A 5,980-nucleotide genomic window follows, 5' to 3' on the forward strand; every position below is an offset into this window, starting at 1 on the left:
GCCAGCCATATGCTCCAGACCTCCAGTGCGCCTCCACGGCCCAGTATATCCTGCGCCAGTTCTACGCACTGTGTCGCCAGTGCGCCTGCACAGCCCAGTTCGTCCTGTGCCAGCGCTCCGCCCTTGCCGGGCTAAAGTAAGCATCCAGCCAGGACGGGGTGTGCCAGCCCTAAGCTCCGAACCTCCAGTGCGCCTCCACGGCCAGTATACCCTGTGCCTGCTCTGCGCACCCAGTCTCCTGTGCGTCTCCCCAGTCCGGTGAGACCGGTTCCAACTCTACGTAGGAAGCCTCCAGTGATGATCCATGGTCCAAAGCCTCCAGTGATGATCCATGGCACGAAGCCTCCAGTGATAATCCATGGCCCGGAGCCTCCAGTGATAATGCATGGCAAGAAGCCTGTAGGGATGATCCATGGCCCGGAGCCTGTAGGGATGATCCATGGCACGAAGCCTCCAGTGATAATCCATGGCCCGGAGCCTCCAGTGATAATGCATGGCAAGAAGCCTGTAGGGATGATCCATGGCCCGGAGCCTGTAGGGATGATCCATGGCACGAAGCCTCCAGTGATAATCCATGGCCCGGAGCCTCCAGTGATAATCCATGGCACGAAGCCTCCAGTGATGATCCATGGCAAGAAGCCTCCAGTGAAGTCCCCCGGTCCGGAGCCTCCAGCGACGTCCCCCTGTCCGGAGCCTCCAGCGACGTCCCCCTGTCCGGAGCCTCCAGCGACCGTCCCCCTGTCCGGAGCCTCCAGCGACCGTCCCCCTGTCCGGAGCCTCCAGCGACCGTCCCCCAGTCCGGAGCCTCCAGCGACGGTCCCCCAGTCCGGAGCCTCCAGCGACGGTCCCCCAGTCCGGAGCCTCCAGCGACGGTCCCCAGTCCGGAGCCTCCAGCGGCGGTCCGCAGTCCGGAGCCTCCAGCGACGGTCCCCCAGTCCGGAGCCTCCAGCGACGGTCCCCCAGTCCGGAGCCTCCAGCGACGGTCACCCAGTCTGGAGCCTCCAGCGACGGTCCCCCAGTCCGGAGCCTCCAGCGACGGTCCCCAGTCCGGAGCCTCCAGCGATGACCCACGGTCTGGTTCCTCCGGCGACACAGAAGCGGGGGGATCAGCGGGCGGAGTGGGGGCTACGCCCCAAACCAGAGCCGCCACCAAGAATAGATGCCCACCCGGACCCTCCTCTATAGGTTCAGGTTTGCGGCTGGGAGTCCGCACCTTTGGGGGGGGGGGGGGTACTGTCACGCCCTGACCCTTAGAGAGACGTTTATTTTCCTCTAGTTTGGTTAGGTCAGGGTGTGATGTGGGGTGGGCAATCTAGTTAGTCTATTTCTTTGTGTTGAGCTGAGTATGGTTCCTAATCAGAGACAGCTGTCTATCGTTGTCTCTGATTAGGAATCATATTTAGGCAGCCCTTTTTTCCACTTTATGTTGTGGGATCTTGTTTTTGTGTAGCTGCCTTTGAGCAGCCCCAGAACGTCACGTTTTCGTTGTTCTCCTGTTTTGTTGTTTTGGTGAGTTTCATTTTCATTAAAAAAGATGTGGAATTCCATGCACACTGCGCCTTGGCTTATTTACGATAGGGAGTTTGAAGATAGCGATCGTGACAATAGGGCTGGAATTGGAGCTGAGGCTGGGGCTATAGGGCTGAGGCTGGGGCTATAGGGCTGAGGCTGGGGCTATAGGGCTGAAGCAGGGGCTATAGGGCTGAGGCTGGGGCTATAGGGCTGAAGCAGGGGCTATAGGGCTGAGGCTGGGGCTGAAGCAGGGGCTGGGGGTGCATGGGGCTGAGCCAAAATCGATCCCTCCCCCATCGAAGACAACAGCCGTTCCCTAAAGGAAGGAAAGCCTGGGTGGAGCTGAAGCTGTTTCTGTTCAGGGGACTTTTCAGTGATAGGATACAGATGAGTCTGGAATGCCAGCAGCAGAGCAGGCAGCAGCAGTTTCATTCAGAGGTCGAGGCCTGCTCTGCTCTTATTAACCAGTGCAGTGAAGGAACTGTTGTTGCCTTCCTTCTTACAACAGAAATATACTTAAGCAATAAGGCCAGAGGAGTTGTGGTATATGGCCAATATACCACGACTAAGGATTGTTCTTAGGCACAAGGCAACAAATATAAATTAGCCGTGGTATATTGGCCATATAGCAGAAACCCCTGAGGAGCCTTATTGCTATTATAAACTTGTTACCAACATAAATAGAGCAGTAAAACAAAATGTTTTGTCATACCCGTGGTATACGGTCTGATATACCATGGCTTTCAGCCAATCAAAATTCAGGGTTCAAACCACCCGGTTTATAGTATTTGTTATACTCCTCAGGTTATTACTGGGTGGATCTGTGACTGGGTCCAATTAACATACTCATGAGGGCTGAACAATCAATGGTGTCAGTTTTCAATAGGTTGGGCTGCAAGGTTGTCACGGCAGGGAAGGAAGAGCAGAGAGAGTGTTAGATAGCTAGAGAGAGAGTGCGCGCGCGAGAGAGAGAGAAGAGAAAGAGATGGAGAGAGAAAGAAATATATTTAATATAAACTGGCCCTGTCTCTCTCCATGGCGTCCTCTGCACCAGAGGAACACAGGCTGACTAGTTAAAACCACTATACAAATTCAACTAATTCATTGCTGTTGTTTTGTTGTTGTTTTGTGTTGTATGATGATGAACAATCATGTTTACATCCCCCACATAGAGAAGATTGCCACAATTACACCACTGAATGTGGAAATCAAATACTGCTCTCTCTCTCCCACATGGACAGTTCCTGTTTCAGAGAGACAATCCCTGGTTTGTAATAGGATTTTTATTTATTCTTTTCCTATTCCAGCAACAAACTGTTTTTTTTTTTACTTCTTGAATGGTACAAAAGTTTTGTAAGACCACTGAGCAGCTTTTGAAGAGGCAACTTTCATATTTTTATTATATTCACTAATCTCTGCTTTGCAGTTTGGCTATTAAATAGAGAGAGAAAGAAGGGAAAAAACTATTTTGATGGTTCTAAGTTACTTCTGAAAACCTTCCTCTCAGGCAATTAGCCACTTATATGAGCCCTTTCATTTGGGGAACATCTTGGCGCCATTAACTGGGTTTAATCGCTATGATAGAGAATATGGCTTAAAAGTGAATCCCACATCTGTGAGAAATTGAACATGTAAAAAAAAAAAAGACCACAACAGTCAGCGGCATGATGACAAAGACAAAGTGGCATCCACTTGGCCGCAGGCTATGGTATGGCAAACAGACAGACGGAGCTCTGGAGGAGGAGGAGCAACTTTCTTTGTCTTTCTCTCTCTCTTTCTTTCTCTCTTCCTCCCTCCTATCTCTTTTTCTCTCTCTTTCTCTCTCTTTCTTTCTCTCTTCCTCCCTCCCTCCTAACTCTCTTTCTTTGTTCCTCATTCTCTACCCGTCTGTTCACCCTTTCTTCCATTCTCTCTAAGCGTCTCTCTCACTCTCCCGCTTCCTCTCTCTGTCTCTCACCTCTCTCTCTGTCTCTGTCTCTCTCACCTCTCTCTGTCTCTGTCTCTCTCACCTCTCTCTGTCTCTCTCTCTCTCTCGCTCTCTCTCTCACTCTCTCTCTTCTCCATGGTGGTTCCTCTCTGTGACACACTGTGAAAGATCTGTAGCCCCTGGCCTCTGCCCAGAAGTGGACCAAGTCTGACACCTTTGTAGCGAATGGCAACAGAAGTCCAACACCCCCCCCCCCCCCCCCTTACATGACCAGCACCTCGACGGAACCACAATCAGTTAGGTTCAGCATACCAATAACATACAATCTGTTACTGTAAGATTCCCGTACTTTACATTTGGTGGCTCTCATATATACCACAGTATGTCCACAGCCATAGTTCCACCAATTGATTGAAATTGAAGAGCAGGCTCTCCTCCTCCCCTCTACCCATTTAACCATCCCTCAATGGACATATCATATTTACCCAGCCGTATCTGTATCTATATAGCCTGGTGCAACAATAATAGGAGTTGACTACACATACAAACAGATCTTGGACCATGCACACTAGTGTCTCCTGCCCAGCATGTCAGTCCTGAGACAATAGACAGCTAGAGAACCACAGAGGGTTTGACCCATCTATTGTTCTGGTGCTCACTTGATCAATGGCAGCTAGTAGTGTTTGCCAGAGGGTGGAAGAGCAGGGAGAGGTGGGAGAGAAGTTGGTACAGCTGAAGCAATACACCCATTAAAGCAGAGCGGCCTCCCACTCATCACTTTCAGAAGGGCCTGCTGTATCAGCACACACAAAGGCTGCGTACACACAGGCAGAACAATTCAGATATTTTTGCCAATTATTTGCATATCTGATATCTATCGCTAATGTGTAAACAGCAACAACAAAAAACCCACATGGAATCTGATTGTTTAACTTCAGATTTATACCACATCCATATGTGGATCTGAATCCTGATACAAACCCAATCCTCCATATGCAACTTCTGTCTGGATGCTCAAATCAGATTTTTTGGCTCTGAAATAGTTTTTTTTGCACATGTCCTGCCATTACCATGACAACCACCCCAAAATGTAAAGGAACAGTGACAGGAAAGGAGATTTGAAACTGTGTGCTTCTTCAGTGTTAGTTAATGCGCAAATCTAATATTGGTCACATGTAGAACCGAGTGTGGACACAGAAAAAACATTGGATATAGAAAGAAAATAAAATGTTGCGTTGTTAGGGTGGCTGTGTAAACAAAGTCTTATACACACACACACAGGCACGCACACACACAAGCTCTGGTTGTTGCTGAAGCGTTCAGATCTCCTCTCTCCAAAGAAGGGTCTGGATAAACGGCGGGGTCAATGTAAATTGTCCAGGTGGTCCAGGTGATTCATTGTTCAGCAGTCTTATGGCTTGGCGGGTAGAAGCTGTTAAGGAGCTGTCTCATCGGGTCCTTAGCTTACTGATGAGCTTTGTGGGCACTGTGGTGTTGAATGCTGAGCTGTAGCCAATGAACAGCATTTTCACATAGGTGTTGCTTTCATTCCAGGTGGGAAAGGGCAGTGTGGAGTGCGATTGAGATTGCGTCATCTGTGGATCTCTTGGGGCGGTATGCGAATTGGAGTGTGTCGAGGGTTTCCGGCATGATGGTGTTGATGTGAGCCATGACCAGCCTTTCAAAGCACTTCATTGCTACCGACGTGAGTGCAACGGTGCGGTAATCATTTAGGCAGGTTACCTTCACTTCCTTGGGTACAGGGACTATGGTGGTCTGTTTGAAACATGTTGGTATTACAGACTCGGTCAGGGAGAAGTTGAAAATGTGAGTGAAGTCACTTGCCAGTTGGTCAGCGCATGCTTTGAGTACACGTCCCGGTAATCTGTCTGGCCCTGCGGCTTTGTGAATGTTGACCTGTTTAAAGGTTTTGCTCACATCAGCTACGGAGAGCGTGATCACACAGTCATCTGGAATAGCTGGTGCTTTCATGCATGCTTCAGTGTTGCTTGCATCGAAGCATGCATAAGAGGCATTTAGCTCATCTCGTAGGCTTGCGTCACTGGGCAGCTCGCGGCTGGGTTTCCCTTTGTAGTCTACCACATCCGACAAGCATCAGAGCCAGTGTAGCAGCGACAACTGTCAGTAAGAGTAATAATAATAGTGCTATCTACCCAAAAGTAATAGAACACCTCATGTATCACAAGACTTCCATCCACAACAGATTGTTCGACTAGGGGATTGAGCTCTCATTGAATTAGAAACAAAGGCATTTGGTAAAAACAAAAACAGTCATTTGAATGAGAGAGAAAGAGTCAAGTAAAATACTGCAACCACGCTAATGTGGCTTCCCTCTGAAGTCGTCACAAACACACCACCATTGATCTGAGAAGTGACAACAACTGTAAATGCACCACCATTTCTGCAGACTCTTATAAATCCTTCTCCAGCCCTTCTCCTCACGGCCTCTGTAGCATAGCACAGCTGTGACCAGCTTCAGGCTCTGTTGTGGGCATAGCCCTCTCCCAGCTAAGTGTGTGT

Source organism: Salmo salar, chromosome 27 (assembly GCF_965601325.2).
Source record: "Salmo salar chromosome 27, fSalSal1, whole genome shotgun sequence".
NCBI lineage: Eukaryota > Metazoa > Chordata > Actinopteri > Salmoniformes > Salmonidae > Salmo > Salmo salar.